The 24,916-nt window shown below is 42.1% G+C and overlaps 1 protein-coding gene and 1 pseudogene across 4 annotated transcripts in view; both read right to left on the bottom strand.

The window, feature by feature from the left end:
* Positions 1–20,862, bottom strand: part of LOC132690823 (orphan sodium- and chloride-dependent neurotransmitter transporter NTT5) — a 56,007-nt gene extending 35,145 nt beyond the window's left edge. The window contains exons 1-2 of one of the 4 annotated variants that reach the window (XM_060651712.3): positions 20,702–20,862; positions 17,155–17,237 (exon numbers count right to left, since the gene is read on the bottom strand). The gene's annotated coding sequence lies outside the window, so the exon portion shown is untranslated. Of the gene's footprint in view, positions 1–12,249; positions 12,358–17,154; positions 17,238–17,620; positions 17,768–20,701 lie in introns of those variants that run through there. The other 3 variants (XM_060651714.3, XM_078439533.2, XM_078439532.2) reach the window with 3 other exon arrangements.
* LOC132676905 (orphan sodium- and chloride-dependent neurotransmitter transporter NTT5-like) lies at positions 600–12,590 on the bottom strand (annotated as a pseudogene).
* Positions 20,863–24,916: the final 4,054 nt, after the last annotated feature.

The raw sequence follows: 24,916 nt of genomic DNA, 5'->3' as shown, positions 1-24,916 counted from the left end.
CATCTTAGCTGAAACCCCATTTCCCACGTTTCCCTTGGCTAAAGGCCAATCCCTAGACAAAGCAAGTCTAGTAATCTAGATCTGAATTTGCCATGACAAGGATAGGGCAGGAACTCTAGGCTGGACATTTGGCTCTCAAAAGAATGGAAGACTTTTGGGAAAAAGACATTTATAGAAAAAAAAAATCGCTGACACCCAGGACTTAGTCCTGGTGGACTGATTTATTGACCAACAACATTACTCCTCCAGCTTCCTTCCAGGAGCTGCACAGATCAGTCAAGAAGCAGATTTGGTAGACATGACAAATAGTGAATATCATAGGCGTGTGTATATACTGAGGAAGGGGATGGGGAAAACACAGTGACAGTGGTAACCAGGAAGGATGGGGTCTGAGAGGGGGATGCAAAGCCAGGCCCCATGTGTCCACCAAATTATGCCTCTACTTTTGGGAATAATAGCAGTTCTGTGTCTGGGGACATCAACAGTTGCGAGTTGGTATGAGTTGCCTCTTATGCTATTTCCAGGAATGTGTGATGTCAAGTCAAATGAATGAAGTTAGGCAATCATACAACAGGTTGATCAGCAACTTGATTATCACCTCACAGGATTTCCTACTTTTGGACCTCTTTAACAGGCGTTGGCTGGATTAAGGGTAAGGATTTGGAAGATATCATAGGCTTACCCTGGCTTGTGGGATTGAAGGGAATCCTGTGGGTGAGGCAGTATGCAAAATATGTGTGGATGGGGAAGATAACAGTGAGAAAAAGGGCAATCGTTGCAAGAAGCCCCAATGATGGGTATTGGTGAAGCACCTCTTTTGACTGTGGAAAGATGGGAAAGGGGTTCAGAACATCAAAGTTCCCAGAAAAGTGAGGACTGTAGAAGGGAAGGGTGGGATAGGAACCAGGGCAGATGACCAATGAGTCTTCAGGGAGTCAGAGAATGAGACAATAGCATCTTTAGGCCATGAGTGGATTGAAAGATCTGGCCCCCACTCTCTAGCAAGGTCTAGTGTCTCGGGAAAGAAGCTCACACTGAGTCCCAGGCCACATAGGTGATAGTCTTCAGAGACAGATGAATCAGAGTAATCACAAACAGGGCTAGCAGCACAACGGGACAGAGAAAGCACCACAGCCAATGGATGGGAGAGATGAGGGGTCCCCACGTGATCGCCAAGTCTTCAAGGAACCTGGGAGGAAGGGCCACAAGACTGTGGGAGGCCTAGTCGGGCTTCACCCAGCCTTGGGCGTGGAGGGCAGCCCAACCTTAGCATCTTTCAAATATTCTACTTCATCTCCCAAACTCTGCCTCAGCTCAAGACTCATCCTCTCTTATCTTCTCCCTAGTCAGTCTTGCATCGCAACCCAAGAAAAATTTTCAAACATTTCTCTACTGCTCAAAATTGTTCATGGGTACCCAATGCCCTTGGGATAAAGGCCAAGTCCCTTTCATTCATTCCATGAATATGAAAATGTTTATGATGTGTGAGGGACTCTTCTACATGCTGGGTATCCATACTAACCAGCTCAGACTGGAAAAGGCGGCAACACTTGACCCTCGGGGGGAACTTTTCTTAGTTTCTTCAAGCCCATGTATCCAACTCCTTTACTGCATGTTCTCAATTGCAATAAATATCCAAGTGGGGTCTTTTGGCCACGAAGGCCCTTCTCTTTGTCTTTTCTTTGGAATATTGCAATAGCACCCAACTGTTCTCCTTGCTTCACTCCTGACTCCTCATAGTCTATTCTCCACACAGCAGTCATAGGTATTTTTTTAAATAAATCTGACGATGTCACTCCCCTGCTCAAAACCTTCCAATGCCTCCTCTCGTGCTGCAGAAAAAAACTAAGTACTGCTATAGCTTAGAAGGTCTTCCTTGATCTCCTGTTATCTCTCTGGAACATTCTACTCCAACCTCTCCGATCTCCTTGCTCCTCAAAAATTCCAGGCATGATGCTTCCTCTTGCCTTGGTACTCAAGTGTTTCCTCTACTTGGAACACTTCCTCAAAATCATGTCTCCTTCCTTCACTTCCTTCAGGAGTCTGCTCAAATGTCACCTTATCAGAGAGGCCTTCCCTGCAATCCAACCTAAATTAGCACCCACACATACTCCCATTCTTGATCATTTTACTTTACCTTTTGATTTTCTCCTGTCAATTGTCACCACCTGACATTTTTATTCGTTCATCTGGTTACTACCTGTCACCACCACTAGAATATAAATTCCTTGAGGACAGGGATGCTTGTTTTATTCAATAACCTTGGTGATTAAAACAGTGCTTGGCACATATTAAGCACTCAAGAAATATGTTAAATGAATGAATAAACATGTTTCTCTGAAGGCCCTGAGGTTAAGAGTCCCTGCATCACTCTAGATGGGTGACAACAGAAGCAACCAGAAAGGGGTCAACCTTCCCTATAGACCCAAGCTATCACCTCCTGGCCCCACAGGCCCAGCCCACAGCCATGTTTTCAAATATGATGATGATGATGATGATGATGATGATGATGATGGGGAGGACTGTTCAGTATTCATTCAGCAGGCTGATGAAGTAGATGCCTGAAGGTCGAGTGAAGAAGAAGCCACACAGGAACATGAGCCCAAAGACAACCACTGGAGGGAATACTGGATGGGATCAAGGTCAGAAGTCTAGTTGGGTGAAAAGGGCTAAGCATAGGTTATAGACCTGGGCTGGGTAAGAGTCTCAGATAAATCAGGCCCATTGGTAGGAGTAGGGCATTGGTCAGAGTACTGGTAGGCTGTTTTGTGTATTTCCTGAAAGAAGAAAAGGTGTCCTGGAGTGGGGTTAGGACGCCCTGCATGATCCCTACCATGGTGCTCAGCCCCAATGTCAGCAAAAACAGGAAGAGGATAGACCAGCAGACAGACCCAGGAATGAATGACATGGTTTCAACGAAGGCCATGAATGCAAGGCTTGGGCCCTCCTTAACCTGTTGAGGGGAGAGAGGGTAGGAGTTAAAGTGTCCTTGGACTTAACAAAAAAATACAGAGAAGGACACTATCTACCTTCCCTGGAAGACTCCCTAAAAGCTGTGGGTCACTGAGAAAATCAGATCTCCAAGCTGACCCTCTGACATGGAAAACCAGTCTACCTGGCATTACCCGTGGAGGGCATTCTGCAAGTTCTAGTTCTCTGCATCATCTGGGCTGCAGGTTATCCTGGTACTTCTGGGATGTTTTTCTGGTGCTAGCAAAAGCTGAAATTTCTGTTTCACAAAAGGCTTTGAGTAACTCCACGCCCTGCTCACCTACTTTTACTGACCTTCAAAACCTGCTTCTCTAAGTTGCAGTCACTCAAGTGGCTGAGGACAATGCTCTTGATGTGCTGGAGAAGGCTGTCCAGCCAGGAGTCAAGGCAGAGTAGGGCTATCAACCAGATTGGAAGGGGACTGGGCCTCAAGAGGGAATTTCCCTACGGTTATCAGCTTCTCAAGCATTTCAGCATTCCTGGGGGTAAGGAGTTGAATCACACAGGACCATTTGGCCCCTCAGGAGATCGCCTCCTTTTCCCTTATCTTCTAGATAAGGAAGGGCACCACTAACCTAGCATTATTGATCCAGGCACGGTAGAGCCTGGGACGAAACCTAGAAGGTACTCACCTCCAGGATCATGAATTTATGTGAGCCTGGAGAACTTATGACCATGGGGGAAGCCCAGGAGGAGTGTTTTGCATTATCTTCACAGGAACTCTGGGATATCTGCTGCAGTGACGGGTGTCTTATTCACCACCTACCTCTTCCCTTGCTCTCTTCTTAACTAGTGGGTAAAAGGCAATCTTCTAGGCTTTGCATTACCGAATGTCAGGAAGCACCATGTACTTAGATTACCATGTACATAATGCTGCCCTAGAGGTGAGCTGGTGAGAGAAACTGCTTCTTGGACTTTTTCATCTGAATCCTGTTGACCTATTTAGCCTTATCTTCCTCCCATGATCCTCTGAACAGTTTATGCTCTAATCATGCTTAACTACTTACAATTTCAGGGCTGGCCATGCTCTTTCATGCCCAAGACCACCCTCACCCCACTACCATTCTTCACTTGACCAATCCCTACAGATCGTTAAAAATCCAATTCATTGCTCTACACGAACTGCAGTGGAAGGCTTGACACAACTTACTGCTAAGAGCAAAATGCAAGGTGCAGGGAACTCAGTATAGTTTGATCACATTTTAGAAAACAAAATACTGTATGTCCTTTTGGTAATAGGCAAGCTAAATATTTGGATCAACCTCACTGTAAATAAGTTAAAAGTCTGAAAAATATTTTTAATCTTCTTAATTAAAATATTGAAAAAATGAGAAATTATTATACAAAAATTGAAGTGCACACAAAAACAGTGGGGAGAGGGGACTTCCAAAGCAACTTGTTCCCAAAGGTAAAAGCCAAATACAGCACTGTACCCCTAGTTTCCAATTTTATGACTTTTAAGAAATAAAAGGAGAATGAGGGTCAGATATAAAGCACCAGAGCCTGCACAAAGTAAGAATCAGACCAGAAGGTCTTCCCCTAATCTCGCAATTCAAAGGGCTACTACACCTTCAGTATAAAAATGAACCAGAAGCTTGCACTCAACCCTTCCACAAGACAGGGAATGCCAAAGAAGGCTGCTTCAGAAATGATCAGAACAAAGGGAAATGTTTTAAAGTTACTGACATGGGGTGCCTAAGTGGCTCAGTCGGTTAAGCACTCGACTCTTGATTTTGGCTCAGGTCATGATCTCACAGTTCATGGGTTCGAGCCCCATGTTAGCCTCTGCACTGACAGCATGGAGACTGCTTGGGATTTTCTCTCGCTCCCTCTCTCTCTGCCCCTCCCCTAATCACTTACTCTCTGTCTCTCTCTCTCTCAAAATAAATAGACATTAAAAAATAAAACTCCGAAAAAAAAATAAATAAATAAAATAAATAAAACTCCGGGGGGCGCAGGGGTGACTCAGTCATGTAAGCGTCCCACTTCGGCTCAGGTCATGGTCTCATAGTCTGTGAGTTCAAGCCCCTGTGTCGGGCTCTGTGCTGACATCTCGGAGCCTGGAGCCTGCTTCAGTCTGTGAAGATTCTCTTCAGCTCATTCATTCTCTCTCAAAAATAAATAAACATTAAAATTTTTTTAAAAATAAAGTTCCTGACATGTCATAACCAAGTCAATCCTAGGTTGGATGTGCAGCCCAAATATTTGATCCTGGTTGTCTCAAGAACTCAAGCCAAGAACTGAGTTTCAAGTAGTCTCTTTCTAATGTCCCTATGCATCAGGTAGAAACAAAAGTCCTATTTATAGGAATATACCTTCATCCTAGGCCTTAAGAATTCCTACAAATAATGGTCAAATAAATAGGACAAAGAGACAATTAAGTACACAAAAAGAAGACACCATGAGCAATAACCATCAGAAACAACACAGTAAAAATTGACCTAAAGTTACTTCCAAATATTAGAATTATTGAAGATTATATTTGCTGTGCTTAAATAATAAAAGACAAGCTTGGAAATATTTCAAAGGAAACAGAGCATCTTTTCATGTGTCTGTTAGCCATCTGGATGTCTTCTTTGGAAAAGTGTCTATTCATGTCTTCTGCCCATTTAACTAGGTTGTTTGTTTTTTGGGTGTTGAGTTTGATAAGTTCTTTATAGATTTTGGATACTAACTCTTTATCAGATGGGCTAGATGGGTGATAGGTATTAAGGAGGGCACTTGTTGGGGCACCAGGGTGGCTCAAGTCAGTGAAGTGTCTGACTCTCGATTTCAGCTCAGGTCATGATCTCACAGTTCACGGGTTCGAGCCCCACGTCGAGCTTTGTGCTGACAGCTCGGACCCTGGAGCCTGCTTCGGATTCTGTGTCTCCCTCTCTCTCTGTCCCTCCCCAGCTCACTCTCTCTCTCTCTCAAAAATAAACATTAAAAAAATTTTTTTAATCAAACTGAAAAACATTAAAAAATCTTGAAAGAGGCAGAGAAAAATGATACACTACATATTCAGCAACAGCAATCTCAAAGACTACAAATTCCTCATCAGAAATGGAGCCCAACAGCAAACAGTACATTTTTTTAAAGTTTATTCATTTATTTTGAGAGAGAGAGTGAATGTGCGAGTAGGAGAGGGGCAAAGAGAGAGGGAGAGAGAATCCCAAGCAGGATCCGCACTGCCAGTGGCAGAGCCCAGTGTGGGGCTCAAACTCACAAACTGTGAGATCATGACCTGAGTTGAAGTCAGATGCTTACCTGACTGAGCCCCCCAGGTGCCCCTGAAGTATTTATTCTAAACAGACTATAGAAAGTTAAGTGCACACTTTTGTTGGGTTGTCCTCTTAGTGTGTTTTAGGAGTTCTTTACATATTCTGAATATAAATGTATAGAACATATAAATTTCTCCAATACTGGGACATGCATTTTCATTATCTTCACGGGTATCTTTCAAAGAGAAAATGGTTTGAATTTTTATGGTGTCCAGCTATTGACTGTAACAAGGCCTTACATACTAAGGAGTGAAGAGAACTCGAAAGAATAGAGGAGCCACTGATCTACAGGACGGCAGGCACTACCACCAGGCCTTAGATCATCTAAGAAAAAAATTAACATGGAAAAGTGATTCCCAGGATATACTGTTAAATGAAAAAAGCATAAAAACTAACTTCTGCATAAGAAAGAAGGGTAAAAAGGGGGGCCTGGGTGGCTCAGTCGGTTAAGCATCCGACTTTGGCTCAGGTCATGATCTCGCAGTTGTGAGTTCGAGTCCTGCATCAGGCTCTGTGCTGACAGCTCGGAGACTGGAGCCTGCTTCCGAGTCTGTGTCTCCCTCTCTCTCTGCCCACCCCCCCCATTCATTCTCTCTCTCTCTCTCTCTTTCAAGAATAAACATTTAAAACAATTTCCTTTAAAAATTTTTTTTTAACGTTTATTTATTTTTGAGACAGAGAGAGACAGAGCATGAACGGGGGAGGGGCAGAGAGAGGGAGACACAGAATCTGAAACAGGCTCCAGGCTCTGAGCTGTCAGCACAAAGCCCGATGCAGGGCTCGAACTCACGGACCGTGAGACCATGACCTGAGCCCAAGTCGGACGCTTAACCGACCAAGCCACCCAGGCGCCCCAAAACAATTTCCTTTTAAATAAAAAGAAGGGTAAATAAAAATATATACATCTTTCTCTTTGTTTTTACAAACACACACAGGAAGGATAAATAAAAACATAATGAGATCGGTTTACCTATAAGGGATGGATGAGAAATGGGTTGAAGTGCTGGTGAAATTTCTGAGTGTCCCTTTGTATAATTTTTTTTGAAACCACATTAATGTTTCACATTAAAATAAAAGTTTGAGGGACATTAAAATTCCATATAAACAGAAACAAATGAACATAACTGTATTTCAAGTAAGTGACAATCATACTGAATGAAGGAAAAAGAACTAACCCAAGTAATTTTTAAACAAAATTTTTTTTAACGTTTATTTATTTTTGTGACAGAGAGAGACAGAGCATGAACGGGGGAGGGTCAGAGAGAGAGAGACACAGAATCTGAAACAGGCTCCAGGCTCTGAGCGGTCAGCACAGAGCCCAACGTGGGGCTTGAACTCACGGACCACGAGATCATGACCTGAGCTGAAGTCGGCCGCTCAAACGACTGAGCCACCCAGGCGCCCCTAACCCAAGTAATTTTGAACACAGCATTTTAACTATAAAATTCAGGATAAAGACAAAAAGTTGTCAACAAATACTGAACTCTGGGATTAGTATGTTTGTTTCCGCAATGGAATGAACTAGCAATTCTGTAACTATTTGCTGTGCATTCTAGCATGGAGATTAAGCAAGTGTGTGTGTCTGTGTGTGTGTGTGTCTGTGTGTGTGTGTGTGTGTGTGTGCGTGTGTGTGTGTGTGTGTGTGTGTGTGTGTGTGTGTGTGTATGACAGTGAGACCAGCAACAAGAGATAGAAAGACCATTACAATCCTAATAATACTGTGGAAGGAAAGACCATTACAATCCTAAATACTGTGGAAGGTAACCTGGCATTATCCACTGAAGCTATACGTGGGGTAGAAACATGACCATAGTATTTTGCAGTTCCTCCCATCAAGAGGTAAAGTCTGTTTCTCCACCCCTCAAATCTGGGGTGGCTTTGTGACTCCCTTTGACTAAAGAAATGTAGCAGCAACGACAATGAGAGTATTCCCATGCTTAGGCTTCAAGACACTTTGCTGATTCCACCTAGGTTCTCTGTGAGCTGTCATATGAGGAAGCCCAAGCTAGCCACACAGAGAGGCCTCCCGGAAAGAGCAGGACTTGCGGACCCACCAGCTGACCGGAGCGCTCAAGCGAGCCCTGTCAACACCGCACACAGCAAAGCGGTGCAGTCCCAGCTGGGCCCAGCTGAATGCAGACATGTGAGTTAACCCATGCAAGCCCAATAGAAGAACTTGCCAGCCAACCCATAGAATCTTAAGAAAAAATAAATCATTCTTGGTTTCAGCCATTTACTTTCGGAGTGATTTGTCACACGGTAACATAGAACTCGGCATCAACAATCTCACTCGTAGATATATACCCTACACACATAAGCACATGTGTAGTACATCAGGAACACGTGTAAGAATGTTTAGAACAGCCTTGTTTTAATAGCCCAAAACTGGAAAGACTCTAAATGGTCAATAGTATAATGGATAAATAAATTGTGGAATATTCATATACTGGAACATTATACAGCATTAAAAGCACAGACCATATGGATGAATCTTATGAACACACGTTGAAATGAAAGAAGTAAAACACAAAAGAATACAAAGAGAATGTATGTGTAAATGAACAAATTAAACTATATAAATGGACATGTTAAGCCATATTGCTTCATATAAGTGTACAAACAAAACTACATTACTTAGATATGCATACGTAGATAATAAAATATAAAAAAAACCAAAGAACTAATTACCATAAAAGCCAGGACAATGGGTGTGAGGAAAGAGTTTATAATTAGAGATACACAGAGATCTTCTATGGGTCATTCTAGTTCTTAACATGGGTGCTGTTTATTTTATAGTTATTTATTCTGCATATGTTGTTTTACGTGTGTTTCTATATGTATGTAATACCTCATAATAAAATGTTTTTTATTTTATTTTATTTTTTTTTTAAATTTTTTTTTCAACGTTTTTTATTTATTTTTGGGACAGAGAGAGACAGAGCATGAACGGGGGAGGGGCAGAGAGAGAGGGAGACACAGAATCAGAAACAGGCTCCAGGCTCCGAGCCATCAGCCCAGAGCCTGACGCGGGGCTCGAACTCACAGACCGCGAGATCGTGACCTGGCTGAAGTCGGACGCTTAACCGACTGCGCCACCCAGGCGCCCCATAAAATGTTTTTTAAACATTAAAAAATACCATTACACTCCCACCAGACTGGCAAAAATTTTCAAGTGTGACCAAGTCTAATCAAACGTGCAGAAAGCAGAATATGCAGAATTCTCACACATCATAAGCCATTTTGGTAATGAGACAACACACAGTAAGACTAAAGGTGTGGGCACCCTACCCACCAATTCCATTCCTAACTATACACCCCAGAGGACTCTTGCACATAAGCACATGAATATTCCCGGGTTAATTCTAGAAGAAAAGAGTGCTTATTTACATGGATTAGGATAGGGACAAATTCAGCTTAGGTTTGCCTCCTCTAGGAGTCCTTCTCTGACTAGCCCAGTCAGAATTAAAGGCTCTGTCTTCTATACTCCCCATCACCCCTGGTATTAGTTATCATGAGTCTGTGACTGTCTGATTATGCAATTCCCCCACCTCCTCCCTCCGAAAACTGAAAACTCAGTGAAAGCAAGAACTGTGGTCTGATTCACCTGTCCACATCTCTGTGGTACACAAGGAGTTCTTTGTAAATGTCTGATGAGTGTTTTTGAAACTAATGCCTAAAGAATGAAAAACAAGGGGTGAGCAAACAATAAAAAATCTCGTTCTGAGAGTCCTTTTGGGGTTTAAGTGCGACAGACTGACAGAAATCCCTAAACTTAGGAGTTGAAAGTTAAGAGTGAAAACATTCAGCAAGTGGAAAGTTCTCCATATAGGTGTGCTCTTAGATGGTATCTGAGACCAGAGTAATCTTGAATGTTTGCCACTTTTAGCCTATCTCTGTGGTGGTACTCTGAAGTGGATGGCTGGCAATCTCTGAGTTTGAAGATTTCTAGGGCCAGAAAGAGGCTCTGGGCAAAATATTATATGACAGAGATTCTACTGTCTCTGTGTTTTGCTCCACGGGACAGTAGAGACTTGCAACTGCATCTGATGTTGCCAGCTGTGGACAGGAGTCTCTGTAGCACGTTGAAAGTCAGGGTCTCTAGGTTTTGTAGTTCCCTGGCACTGGCACCCTCAACTAAGGGGCTGGCCTTACTTCTCACTGCAGCGGTGCGTGATGACTGTGGCCCAAAAGCCCAGGACACAGAAGTAAAAAGATGTGACCAGCAGCATGCTGAGCAGGTTGACCAGAGTCACAACGAAGGCATCAATGAGACAGTTGCTGGATGGGTACATGTGCGAGGATAAGGAGACAAGGCCAAAGCCTAGACACAAGGCAAACAAGACCCGGTTCCCTACTTCATGCCATACATCCATGTTGTACATAGTTGATATCTAAAAGGGGGAAGACAAGTACAAGGTGAAATGTCAAAGAAGGAGAGGAGAACCTTAGCAAGTATGGGGGGAAGGACACGGGGTAATAAAGGGGAAAGGATGCCCTAAAAATAGACAATAGGAGTCTGCCAAGGCCCGGTAGCAGAGTGAGGAAGATGTACTTTACCTCGGAAAGCATCCAATACTGAAGGCCAAATACTGCCCCTTAGAGCAGTAGACACAGATGAGGAAACTGAGGACGATACAATAAGAGACTGGTACCAAGACATACATTACCTGAATTGAGAATGGGACATATCAGCAAGCATGTACCAGTGAGGGGTCAACCAACAATCAACAGGGATCAAAAGTTCTGAGTCAGAAGTGAGGAGGAGACAGTTTTCAGCAAGGGTCAACGGCTGGTGGGAGCAAAAGGCCAGAAGGAGCAAGACATTAGGAGATCAGTGATAACAATATTAGATGAGGTCTAAGGCATCCGAGAATGTCAATGGTGGCTTACGTTTCCAGAGAACTTGAGCCCATTAATAATGAAAGCGCTAACAAGATACCAGGACACCAATAAGAACAATTTCAGACTGAAGACTGGTGACCCACCATCCTCAACTCTGTCTGAGGCCTTCAAGGTCAGCAGGTACCAGAAGTACATGGAAGCTGCTGTCCTTCAGGATCTGGGGGGACCTGTCTTTGGACATGCCTGCTAGATAGGGTGATCCCTCCCTCTTCTTTAGCCTTTCTCCCACTTCCTCCATCTCTTTCTCCCTCCCATTTCTTCTTTCTAAGATTTTCCTCTTCTTTATCCCTCCTCACTCGTTTCTCCTCTTCCAAATTCCCTTCCAGCTGTTTTCCCCATCTCCTCCTCTCTCACTTCTTCCTCACCAAATTCACTGGAGTTCATCAATAAGGGACAGTTCTCCCATGGAACTGGAAACTGGAAAGACTGGGCCAAGTAGGACAGGATCCAGGCATTGACCACATTCAAGTATAAGTTGGTGATGAAGCACACCTGAGGGCCACAAGGGAGGTGGCTGGGGAGGAAGAATGAGAACAGGAAAAAAGAGGGGATTAGAGAGAGAGAGGACTGGGAACTGAAGAGACTTGGCCTGTGGAAGTGAAGTCATGGGACCCATCCCAGGACAAGGGTCAGGGTAGGAGTGGGGTGTAAAGGGCAGGCCGGGGCAGCCCAGGACTCCTCACCATGAAGCTGGTATACCCACACCACCAATCCAGGGGCTGATGACCTTCCATACACCAATGCTGCCCTGACGCATTCTCTGACCAGCTGCCATCTCCAGGAATAGAAGAGGAACCCCGATCAAGAACAGCACGTGGATATAGAAGATGAGAAAACTGCCTGTGCAAGGGAGTCAGGAGGGCTCTGAGAACCACCTGGCTTTCCAGTGCCTAAACTTCTTTGGGGGTCCGGGAAAACACATTCCCCCACCCTGTGACCTCCCTCAGGGCCACAGGCATCAGGGCTCAACTGTTTCCACATCCCTCATAGTCCCAGGTACCCCTTCACCCCTAGTTTCTGTAAGACCCAGATGCCTAGTTTCCACCCTCACCCTGGACCACCATCCTTATATTCTGATACCCTGCACCCCTACCCTCTTATGATCCTAAGTGTTCAGGCACCTGACTCCTATCCTGCTCAGAGTACCAAATTTCCAGCCTCTACAGATCTCAGAAACCTTGGAGTTTGAAGCCTCTTGTGGATCCATGATTCCTGGTCCCCAAACTTACAACCTCCATTGTGAGGTCATAGGAAGAAAACATGCCAGAGATCACTCATCCTCATGGAGTAGCCTACCTGAGTCAGGATGTACTCAACCTTATTGGACCAGCATGGACGGTTAAAAAAGGCCTCTCTCTTTTCCTTCTCTGCAACCTGCCCCTTCCCACATAAGGGTTTCTGGGTCAGGGTAGCTGCCACTCTTTTTTTTTTTTTTTTTTTTTACGTTTATTCATCTTTGAGAGACATAGAGAGAGACAGAGCATGAGGGGGGAAGGGGTAGATAGAGAGAGACAAAGAATCCGAAGCAGGTTCCAGGCTCTGAGCTGTCAGCACAGAGCCTGACATGGGGCTTGAACTCATGAACTGCAAGATCTTGACCTGAACCGAAGTCAGACGCTCAACCGACTGAGCCACCCAGGTGCCCCGGTAGCTGCTACTTCCAATGCAGAGATGTGCCTGGATTGGCTAGCTCTGTACTTGGCCTCACAAGCCTGCATCTCCCAGGCCTAAGCCTTTGCCATCTGGGCCTCCAAAGCCTGGGACTCTGAAAGCCGGACCATCGCAGGCCAGGGAGCCATGCCCTTATCTTCCCAAGATTGTCTTTCTTGGGCACTCTCAGAAAGTTCTGTCTCAGTAGAGATGGCTTTTGCCAGTAAAGATGTGGAATCCTGGGCCTCTATCTTCATTCTAGGCAGACTCCCTGGAGCAGCTCCAGCTTTTTCAATGGGGTGTTCACCTTCCTGAACAGACCTTAAGGACACCAAAACCTACATTTAGATTTGAGAGTCAAAACATATGAAAATCTCTATATAAGTTTTACCTCTTAGAAATATTTCAGTACAAGGGAGAAGGGTAGAGATAGCCAAGCTAACAGTTGGGAATCGCACTCAAAGGGCTTCTAAAAACATTGAGGTATACTCCCTAGGGAGGGAAGTACCATTTATAGTGGGCTTTTGAATCAATGAAACAAACTTCAGGGTGCCTGGCTGCCTCAGTCAGAAGAGCGTGTGACTCTTGATCTCAGGGTTACAAGTTCAAGCCCCGTGCTGGGTGTAGAGATTACATAAATTAAAAAACTGAAAAAATAAAGAAATGAATTTAATACATCTTGCTTATAACCTTAGGAAGGTTCCTTTAACTCTCTGGGCTTTCTCATCTGTAGAACACTCAGGTCTCTGCTCAAATATCACCTCACCAGAGAGGTCTTCCCTATCCACCTTTAAAATAGCAGCTACCCATCCCCACTACTCTCTCCATCCTACCCCCTTTTATTTTTCTTCATAGCATTTTTCACCTCCTGATGCGATTAGCTATTGATTATTCATCTCTTTTTTGTCTATCTCCGCCCCCCCCCCCACTCCCCACTGACTGCTCTTTCCCCAGCAAGAGGACAATGCTCTACCTCACATCTGGGGACACTCTCCTCTCTGCCCTTCTGCCACTCTGACCTGTTGCTGACTCCTCAAATGCTCTACAAGAGAATGGGCAAGGAGTGTGCTGAAAAATAAAAGGAAAAAAGAAAAGAAAAAAGAAAAACAACAGGATGTGGTGGAGGGGAAGAGAGAGGGAACTGGATTTTTCTTTCAGAAGGGGAAGGAGCATGCCATCCAAAAGCAGAGGCAACAGGTAGGTCTCAGGGCAGCACTAGCGCATCTGGGTCACAAGAATAATCAGTTGTGAGACATACTGTTTGGAAAGAGTTCTTAGTAGCTCAGGAAATGCTTATAATTCAATGACAGGTTAAAAACCAAAACTGAGATGCAAATCTGTGTCTATAGTTCTATCTCTACTACCTTTAAAAGCGCAATGAAAGCAAAGGCTGAAAGAAAATACGCCAATGTGTAGAAGACAATAAGATATTTTTATATCTTTCTCTCTGATTTTATTTTATTAAAATGTCTAAAAAAAGTATTGCTTCAATAATCGAGAAAAGTATATATTGACATGTAAAAATTAAAAATAAAAAGATGAGGGGTGCCTGGGTGGCTCAGTTGGTTAAGCGGCTGACTTCAGGTCAGGTGATGATCTCACCATTCGTGGGGTCAAGCCCTGTGTCAGGATCTGAGCTCAGAGCCTGGAGCCTGCTTCAGATTCTATGTCTCCGTCTCTCTCTCTGGCCCCCCCTCGTTTGCGTGCTCTCTTTCTCAAAAATAAATAAACTTAAAAATAAAAAGATGATACTGGACACAGAAGTCAGATGGAAGGAGTTCTTTCACCCATGTATGGGGCAACTAAAGCATCAAAATAAATAATAGTAACAGATGAGAACCCATAGAATAAAGTAAGAATCCATGAATCCATAACGATATAAATGAGCAAAAGGAAAATTTCTCCTTACAGCAAAATGAAAACTAATAAAAGTAGAAGCAATGATGGAATTAGAAAGTCATCATTTGGAAACCATTGAAATTTATAACTAATTCAAGCAAGAATCATCAATGGTTACTAACACAAGAAAGTTTGGTGGGGACAAATAATTGCCCAGTATTAACATATCTCCTCCAAAAAACAAAAACAAAAAACAGAAAAATAGTACCTTTATAGTGTTAGACACCACCTGAACCAAGTAATGAAAGCCAACTGATATCATCTGTCTCCTGATATGATGCACTGAAAAGAACACAACATCATTTCAGTGATATTCCTGCCAAAAATGTACAACCAGAATCCAATCATGAGGAAACATTAGACAACACAAATTGAGGAACATTCTATAAAACAACTGGATTATTTTCATTAAAAATTGATCAAAGTCATGAAGATAAGGAAAGATGAAAGAATTGCAAGATTGAAACTACAATTGTAAGTCTGAAGTTATGTGAAAATAAGAAGTTAATACTGGGGGCGCCTGGGTGGCTCAGTTGGTTAAGCGTCTGACTTTGGCTCAGGTCATGATCTCACGTCGGGCTCTGTGCTGACAACTCAGAGCCTGAAGCCCGCTTCAGAATCTGTGTCTCCCTCTCTCTCTGTTCCTCCACTGCTCATGCTCTGTCTCTCTCTGTGTCTCAAAGATAACGAAATATTTAAAAAAAAATTTTTTTAAAGGTTAATACCAGAACTTGAAAAGCAGCTGGGCTGGACTTCCAGTTTCCAGTTCACATGTTAGGAACTTGGAAGTCACCACTCCATCCTAACAAGTAAAAAGCTGAACAGATTGCAAATCAATAACTGGATCCCTAAGGGAGGTAGGGGCACAGAGTAAACCACTGCCCCCAAGACTGACAGATAGTCAAATACAAAGATTACTTGATTACTGGAGCAGAAATTTAGGAGGAGAAACTGCCAAGGAACTGAAAGAGCGGACCTACGCTGGCTCCATCTTGTTCTGTGTCCTCCACCTTGAGTGACTAAGTCCCAGACATGCCCCCTTTCCAGGAAAATCGCAGAAACCTCAGACCACGCCTCCTCCCCTTGAGTAACCTCCCGCTCACCCGTTCAAACTTCCCGATCAAAACACGGATCAAAACACAACCGGCGGCCTGCCTGCGTAACAGGACTCCGACCCTTCCCCAGCCAATCGGCTGAGGCCACCGCCATTACCTCACCAACTACCCCTAGACCCCTATAAAACCTTTGTGCTTTTGAAACTTGCTCTCTCTCCTCCGCATCTCACCGCTGCGTCGGTGCAGGTAGGGGATTGAGCTCGAGCTAGCTCGAATAAAGGCTCTTTGCTTTTGCATCGGACTTGGCTCCCTGGTGGTCTTTGGGGATCACGAATTCTGGGCATAACAGGAACCAGTGCCAGAGAGGGAAAAACTCAATTGTAATTGACAAATTGCTGGAGGCTCAGTGTGGATAATCCTGAGAGTTTAAAACTCCAGGAGGACCCAGTCACTGGGGTGAGGCACATTTTGGTGAGTTTGACCTCCGAGAGCCTGATCGAGTTCTCATGGAATATAGGCTGAAAATCCCCTCAGGCTTCCAGAAGGGGAAGGAAAAAGGAACCATACTGAAATACTCCAGGGCACTCTATTCTTAACAAGGCCTGCCCTCAGGAGAAACTAGTTAACCACAGCCTAATCTGTGGGGTAATATCAAAGTCAGTTTGAGCTAGGGGAAAGAAAATATCAACTCCAGCCCACTCCAGCCATCCTGTCCCACCTAAGAGAGGAGGAAAAAAACCCCAAGAAACACTTGTGAAATTCAGTCTAGGGCCAAAGGCTCACTAAAAGACTGAGACCCAGGGGCGCCTGGGTGGCTCAGTCGGTGAGCGGCCGACTTCGGCTCAGGTCATGATCTCACGGTCCGTGAGTTCAAGCCCCGCGTCGGGCTCTGTGCTGACAGCTCGGAGCCTGGAGCCTGTTTCGGATTCTGTGTCTCCCTCTCTCTGACCCTCCCCCGTTCATGCTCTGTCTCTGTCTCAAAAATAAATAAACGTTAAAAAAAAAAAAGACTGAGACCCAGCACAGAATACTTGCCCTTCCCCACACCTTATCACCACATTACTTACAGGCCTACTTTACAGCAGTTCCTTTACCCCGTTCGTCATTTGCAGCTAACAACAACAACAAAAATTTACAAGGCATACCAAAAGGCAAAAAAAAAACCGTAATTTGAAGAGACAGAGTGAGCATCAGAACCACACATGGCAGGCATGCTCGGATTGTCAGCTGAGAATTTGAAACAACCGGGATTAATTTGCTAAGGGCTGTAATGGATAAAGTAGACGGCATGCGAGATGGGCAATGTAAACAGAGAGATTGAAATCCTAAGGAGGAACCAAAAAGAACTGACAGATTAAAAAATAAAACAAAACTGTAACAAAAATGAAGAATACCTTTGATGGGCTTTTTAGTAGACTGGACGTGGCTGAGGAAAGAAACACTGAGCCTGAAGATGTCTCAATAGAAACCTCCGGAACTGAAAAGCAAAGAAAACAAAGACTGAACATCAAGCAGGCAGAAAATCAGTAAGGATATGTCAAATCTGACAACACCATCAATCAACTGGATATAACTGACATCTGCAGACCATTTCATCCAATAACAGCAGAATGCACATTTTTCTCAAGCCCACATCCTGGGCCATAAAACAGCTTAACAAACTCAAAAAGCAAAAAGTCATACAATGTCTTCTCTCAGTTCACAATTGAATTAAACTAAAAATCTAATGGAAAGATAACTGGAGAATCCCAAAATATGTGGAGATTAAACAAATCATTTCTAATAGTACATGGATCAAGAAAAACTCTCAAGAGAAATTTATAAATATTTTTAACTCAATGAAAATGAAACAAAACTTACCAAAATTCGTGGGATGAAATGAAAGCAGTACTTGGAAGGAAATTTATGGCACTGAGTGCATACTGGGTGGCTCAGTAGGTTGAGGGTCTGACTCTTGATTTTGGCTTAGGTCACAATCCCAGGGTTGTGGGATCAAGACCCATGTCAGGCTCCACGATGAGTATGGAGCCTCCTTGAGATTCTCTCCCTCCACCTCTCTCCCCAGCTCATGCCCACACTCTTGCTCTCTCTCTAAGATAAATAAAAAATAAAAATAATAAAAAACTAAAATTTAAAAAAAGAAGAAAAAAATACCCTGAAAACTATAGAAGACTTACGAAAGAAACTGAAGATGACACAAAGAAATGGAAAAGCATTCCATGCTCATGGATTGGAAGAACAAACATTCTTATAATGTCTATACTACCCAAAGCAATCTACACATTTAATGCAATCCCTATCAAAATACCACCAGCATTCTTCACAGGGCTAAAACAAACAATCCTAAAATGTGTATGAACCACAAAAGACCCCAAAAAGCCAAAGAAATCCTGAATTAAAAAAAAAAACGAGTCATCATGATTTTGGATTTCAAGCTATATTACAAAGCCGTAGTCATCAAGATAGTACTGGCACAAAAACAGACACACAGATCAATAGAACAGAAAACCCAGAAATGGGCCCACAACTATATGGTCAACTCATCTTCAACAAAGAAGGAAAGAATACCCAATAGAAAAAAGACTCTCTTCAACAACTGGTGCTGGGAAAACTGGATGGTGACATGAAGAATGAAACTGGACCACTTTCTTACACCATACACAAAAATAAATTCAAAATGGATAAAAGACCTAAATGTGAGAAAATCAAAATCCTAGAAGAGAACACAGGCAGCAACCTCTTCAAAACTCAGCTGAAGCACTTCTTACCAGACACATTGTCAAAAGAAAGGGAAACAAAACCAAACATGAACTATTGGGACTTCAAGACAAAAAGTTTCTGCACAGCAAAGGAAACAATCAACAAAACTAAATGGCAGCCTACACCATGGGAGAAGATATTTGTAGATGACATACCTGACAAAGAGTTAGTATCCAAAATCTGTTAAGAACTTATCAAACTCAACACCAAAAAAACAACCCAGTTAAGAAATGGGAGGAAGACATGAATAGGCACTTTTCCAAAGAATACATCCAGATGGCTAACAGACACATGAAAAGATGCTCAACATCACCCAACATTAGGGAAGTACAAATCAAAGCCACAACGAGATACCACCTCACACCTGTAAGAATGGCTAAAATTAACAACACAAGCCAGGTATTGGCAAGAATGCAGAGAAAGGGGACCTCTCTTGCACTACTGGTGGGAATCCAAACTGGTGCAGTCACTCTGAAGAACAGCATGGAGGTTCCTCAAAAAACAGAACTACCCTATGATCCAATAATTGCACGATTTGGTATTTACCCAAAGGATATAAAAATACAGATTGGAAGGGGTACATGCACCCTAACGTTTAAAGCAGCATTATCAACAATAGCCAAACTGTAGAGAGAGCCCAAATGTCCATAGACTGATTAATAGATAAAAATATGGTATATATATATAATAGAATGTTACTCAGCCATCAAAGACAATGAAATCTTGCCATTTGCAATGACGTGGACAGAGCTAGAAAAGAATTATGCTAGACAAAATAAGTCAATCAGAGAAAGACAAATATCATATGATTTCATTCATATGCGGAATTTAAGAAACAAAACAGATGAACATATGGGAAGGGAAGGTGGAGGAAAGAAGAGAGGGGAAAAGACCACAAGGGCTTTTAACAAGAGAACAAACTGAGGATTGACAGAGGGAGGTAGGTAGGAGATGGGCTAGATTGGTGATGGGTATTAAGGAGGGAACTTGTGATGAGCCCTGGGTGTTGTATGTAAGTGATGAATCACTGCATTCTACTTCTGAAATCACTATCGCACTGTATATTAACTAAAACTTAAATTTTAAACAATGGAGAAAATCCTGCCAGATACACAACGGACAGGATCAAACTGTAGTCACTAAGGGGTTAATTGACATCGATCCTTCCTGATGAAGTCGTTTAATGTTTTAGGAAATAAGTTATAATTTTCCAGGCAGCTTGTTGGAGAGAAAAAGAATCCCTCTCCAAAGCCCTTCTGCTCCAATGAACCAACAGCTTCCAGAAGCTGTATCCCAGAGGGTGCAAAAATCTGTGAGCCAATGTGTGAGCCACTTTAGAGAAAATGTGAATGAGTTAATAGGTCTCTCCCTGAGACAAATTGTGCCACCACAGCATTAGCAGGAAGCATTAATTTGAACCACAAGTGTTCCGAGATGAAGAAAAAATTAGAGAAACTAGCCTGTGGCACAATACCTTTAGTTAAAAGGAAAAAAATTGGGAAACACAACAGAGATAAAAAGTTAAGTCTAGGGGCGCCAAGTGTCCGACTTCGGCTCAGGTCATGATTTCACGGTTCATGAGTTCAAGCTCCACATAGGGCTCTGTGCTGACAGCTTAGAGCCTGGAGCCTGCTTCAGATTCTGTGTCTCCCTCTCTGCCCCTCCCCCGTTCAAGTCTGTCTCTCTCTCTCAAAAATAAAAACAAACATTAAAAAAAAAGTTAGTAGTATGAATTATAATCCCTAGAAAAACTGCTAAAAAATGTTACGAAGAGTTATAGCTACTAAGACAATAAATAAATAAATAAAAATGGATACTAAAAATGATTCAAGCTATCCAAAAAAAAAAAAAAAAATCAACAAACAGAAAATTGGAGACCAAAATGCAACCATGTCAATAATTACAGGAAACGTTTTTAGTTTAAGCATTCCAATTAAAAGGCACAAATTTAAAAAATAACTAAATAAAAGGCAAAGATTGTCAGGATGAATAAAACAGACCCAATTATAAGCTTCTGAAGAGATGAAACTTAAGGTCAAAAACAGATAGATTGAAAGTAGCTTAATAGAAAAAGACCCATCCTGCAAATGAAGCATAAGAAAGCTGTAGTGACCTTATTAATGTAACATAATATGGGCTTTGAGGTAAAGAGTATTATCAGATTTAAAGAAGGATACTTACTGAGGCGCCTGGGTGGCTCAGTCAGTTAAACGTCCGACTTCAGCTCAGGTCACGATCTCGCGGTCCGTGTGTTCGAGCCCCGCGTCGGGCCTCTGGGCTGATGGCTCAGAGCCTGGTGCCTGCTTCGGATTCTGTGTCTCCCTCTCTCTCTGCCCCTCCCCCGTTCATGCTCTGTCTCTCTCTGTCTCAAAAATAAATAAAACGTTAAAAAAAAATTTTTTTTAAAAAAGAAGGATACTTACTAATGATAAAAAATGATGTCAATTCATCATGAAGACAACTAATATATGCAAACATAACAAATCTCAAAATACATGAGGCAAAAATTTACAAAGGCTAAAGGATACATGATGTCCACAATCATGGTAGAAGTTAACACTCTTTCTCAGTAAGTGATGGGGAAAAAGAAGACCAAAATATCAGTAAAGATATAGAAGATCCAATAACACTACAAGCATCCTTGACCTAACTGACATTTATAAAACCCCCAAATAGGCACTTGGGTGGCTAAGTCCATTAAGCAACAGACTCTTGATCTCAGCTCAGGTCTTGATCTCAAGGTTGTGAGCTCAAGCCTCAAGTTAGGCTCCACTCTGGGTTTAAAACCCACTTAAAACAAAACAAAACAAAACAAAACAAAACAAAACAAAACAAAACAAAACAGAATACACATACTTCATCAATGCCATAAGCTGGGCTATAAAACAAGTACCCATAAATTTACAAGGATTGAAATCACACAGGGTCTGTTCTCTGACTACAACATAAATAAGTCTGAAATCAGTAAGATGTGTAAGAAAGCTGCAAATACTTGGAAATTAAAGAATATATTATTAAGCAATATATAGGTCAGAGAATAAGTCACAAAGAAATTATAAAGTATTTTAAATTGAAGGATAATAAAAATACAAAATATCAAAATTTGTGGGATGCAGCAAAAGCAATGCTTAGAATTTTATAGCTTTACATCTGTTATTAGAAAAAAAGGTTTCAAATCAATGTCTTACAAAAAGCTTTCAAGACAAGAACAAAATAAATCCAAAAAAGAACAAAGAAAAATATAAATACAAGTAGAAAACAGATAATAGCAAAAAGTAAAGAAGCCAAAGCTGGTTCTTTGAAATGATCACAACACTGGTAAACCCCTAGACAGATTAAGACAAAAGGAGACATGCACATCACCAATATCAGGAATGATAGTGAGGTTATCACTATATATGCTATAGACATTAAAAGAATAAGAAAATATGATGTCAAACTTATGCCAATAAACTTAACAAATTAGATGAATGAGAAAATTTCTTAAAAATACAGCTTAACAAAACTGCAATCAAATGAAATGGGAAATCTGTACAGTTTCATTAAATAAGTTGAATTTCTTATCAAAACCTTTCCCACAGAGAAAATTCCAGGCCCAAACAGTTAATAATTAGTGAATTATATCAAATATTGAAAGAAAAAAATAACACCAACCTTACACAAGTACTTCCAGGAAAGAAGAGGAAACACTTCCCAACCCATTTTATAAGTCTATGACCCAAATACCAAAACTTGAAAAAGATATTAGTAAAAGAGACAATTTCAGACCAGTATCTTCATAAACATAGATGCAAAAATCCTCTACAAATGTTACAAAGCAAATCCTGCAATATATAAAAAGGATAATAAATAATGATCACATGGAGTTTATTCCAGAAATGCAAGGTTGATTTAACATGCAAAAGTCAAACAATGTAACTCAAAAACGGACCCGTAAGTATATGTATTGGTCTTTTGTTTCTTGACAGAGAATCCAAACACATTCAATTGGAGGGGGAAAAGTCCTTTCTAGAATAACTAGATATCCATATGGGGGAAAAAAAATGAAACCCAAACCCTACTCTGCACCATACACACACATTATTTTGACATAAATCACAGACCTAAATGTAAAATCTAAAACAATAAAGCATTCAAAAGAAAATACAAGAGGGGCACCTGGGTGGCTCAGTCTGTTGAATGTCTGACTTCGACTCAGATCATGATCTCACGGTTCACGAATTCAAGCCCCACATTGGGCTCTCTAATGTCAGCGCAGAACTTGCTTCAGATCCTCTGTCCCCCTCTCTCTCTGCACCTCCCCCACTCATGCCCTCTCTCTCAAAAATAAATAAATATTTAAAAGAAAATATAATAGAATATGTTCATGACTTAGGAGTAGGTAAAGTTTCATAGACAGGACACAAAACACAATTATCATAAAAAGTATTCATTTAGACTTCACCCAATTAAAAACTTCCACTCATTGGGGCGCCTGGGTGGCTTAGTTGGTTGGGCGTCCGACTTCAGCTCAGGTCATGATCTCACAGTTTGTAAGTTCAAGCCCTGCATCGGGCTCTGTGCTGACAGCTCAGAGCCTGGAGCCTGCTTCGGATTCTGTGTCTCCCTCTCCCTGCCCCTCCCCTGCTCATGCTGTACCTCTCTCCTTCAAAAATAAACATTAAAAAAAATTTTTTTTAATTTAAAAACTTCTGCTCATCAAAAGACTTGATTAATTTTCTAAATTAATAAGCAAGCCAGAGGCTAAGGGAAAATGATCTTCATATATATATCTGACAAAGGACTTGTATTTAGGGAATAGAAAGAACTCCTACAACTTAATAAAAATAGATACAACTCAATTAAAAAATGGATAAAGGATTTGAAAAGATATTTCACAAAGAAAGATATATGAAGGGCCAATACACATCTGAAAAATGTGTTCAACATCATGTCATCAGAAAAATCCAAAACCACAGTAATATACCAACCCCCTTCCCAAATTAAGTATAAGTAGTACAAGACTAATGGTGCCCCTAAGTACTTTGCAGAATAAATCGGAACCCTCCCTGGAGTAAGACATCTTCATTCTCAGGCCTTAAGTTATTCCTACAAATAATTTGTCAGGGTGCCTGGCTGGCTCGGTCAGTAGAGCGTGCAACTCTTGATCTTGGGTTTGTGACTTCCAGCCACACATTGGGTGTAGAGATTACTTAAAAATAGAACCTTAAAAAAAAAATAATTTGTCAAGAACAAGAAGCATACATAGCACATAAGGAAAAAAAGGCACTAATAGTGAGAACAGACAGAAACAACAGATGACAAATGCAAATGATTCCAAATATTAGAATCATTAGCCAAAAGTAATAAAATAATTGGTTTCCTTAGAAAGAAAGAAAGAAAGAAAGAAAGAAAGAAAGAAAGAAAGAAAGAAAGAAAGAAAACGAAAGGAAAGGCAAAGCAAAGCAAAATGAAGGAAAGGGATGCCTGGGTGATTCAGCGGATTAAACATGGGACTCCTGATTTCAGCTCAGGTCACCATCTCATGGTTGGTGAGACTGAGCCCCAGCTCAGGCTCTGCTGACAACTCGGAGCCTGCTTGGGATTCTCTCTCCCTCTCCCTCTGCCCCTCCCATGTTTGTGTGTGCGCTCTCTCTAAGTAAATTTTTTTAAAAACTTTAAAAATGAAGGAAAAGTTTGAAAAAATCTGCAGGGAACAGACCTCTAAAAGTGATTTATTTAACAGGCTTTAAGAAACAGAACGTGGGGCGCCTGGGTGGCTCAGTCGGTTAAGCGTCCGACTTCGGCTCAGGTCACGATCTCGAAGTCCGTGGGTTCGAGCCCCGCGTCGGGCTCTGGGCCGATGGCTCAGAGCCTGGAGCCTGCTTCCGATTCTGTGTCTCCCGCTCTCTCTGACCCTCCCCTGTTCATGCTCTGTCTCTCTCTGTCTCAAAAATAAATAAACTTAAAAAAAAAAATCTTTAAAAAAAAAAAAAAAGAAACAGAACGATATGAACATGTATGCTTTTAGCAGGTAGGAAGTAAACAGAAAGAGAAATCTTAATTCAATTTGTACAAAAGTTAAGCAAGCTGAGGAAGCTGGAGACATGTAGGTAAAGGTGGCAGTTCTCTTAAGAAGCACAAATATTCCAGGACACCTGGGTGGCTGTCCATTAAGCATCCAACTTCCACCCAGGTCATGATCTTAGAGTTTGTGGGTTTGAGCCCCTGCTTCCGGCTCTGGGCTGGGCAGCTCAGAGCCTGGAGCCTGCTTTGGATTCTGTCTCCCTCTCTTTCGAACCCTCCCATGCTCGCGCTCTCTCTCTGTCAAAAATAAAATATTAAAAAAAAAAAAAGCACAAATGTTCCAAAAAGGGGGTGGGGGCGGGGCTGTCTAGCTCAGTCCCTAGTGCATGA

This window comes from Panthera onca, chromosome E2 (assembly GCF_046562875.1).
Source record: "Panthera onca isolate mPanOnc1 chromosome E2, mPanOnc1 haplotype 2, whole genome shotgun sequence".
In the NCBI taxonomy this organism is placed as follows: domain Eukaryota; kingdom Metazoa; phylum Chordata; class Mammalia; order Carnivora; family Felidae; genus Panthera; species Panthera onca.
The sequence above is the reverse complement of the archived record's forward strand: the minus strand, read 5'-3'. Positions and strand labels throughout refer to the sequence as shown.